Source organism: Bison bison, unplaced genomic scaffold, assembly GCF_000754665.1.
Source record: "Bison bison bison isolate TAMUID 2011002044 unplaced genomic scaffold, Bison_UMD1.0 scf7180017864537, whole genome shotgun sequence".
NCBI lineage: Eukaryota > Metazoa > Chordata > Mammalia > Artiodactyla > Bovidae > Bison > Bison bison.
The window spans coordinates 568,246-568,784 of record NW_011495085.1 but is presented as its reverse complement, the minus strand read 5'-3'; positions in this window follow the sequence as shown (position 1 = coordinate 568,784).

The window sequence follows — 539 nt, the reverse complement described above, 5'->3', positions numbered from 1 at the left end:
CCAGGCTGTGTTCTTTCTCCAGAAGCCATGGAGGATCATCTTCCAGAATTTCAAGTTCCTCTTTGGGCACAGATGCATTCCAAAGACCCCCAAGGAAGGCCCTGGGGAGCAGATGCTTTGCAGTCGCAGAAAGAATTCTGCAACTACAATGGGAATGAGCTCTTCCCACTCCAAAATGAGCTCAGATGCTGCACCAGCCTGTGCAACACAAAAACAGGTAGATATGCCCCCCAGGTTGACTCATGCCTGGGTCCTGGGAATCGTCCTGGACTGACCTGACACTTGGCAGAAAGAATATGTCTTCATGTAGATGAGCTGCTAGTGCTTCTGTGTCCAGTGAGTCCCCTGCACAAACAGACTCTGTGGAGCTGGAGGTGGACAAAGGCCTGTCCCCTGCCTTACTCAAAAAGACTTTTTGGCTGATACTTCCTGCTTTTATATCATTTGAAGACAGTGATCCCTCCTGCATCCCTAGATCTCCTGGACCCTGAGTTCCCATGGAAACATCCCAAGCTTAGACCTCTGCTGTTTCCTGTTTC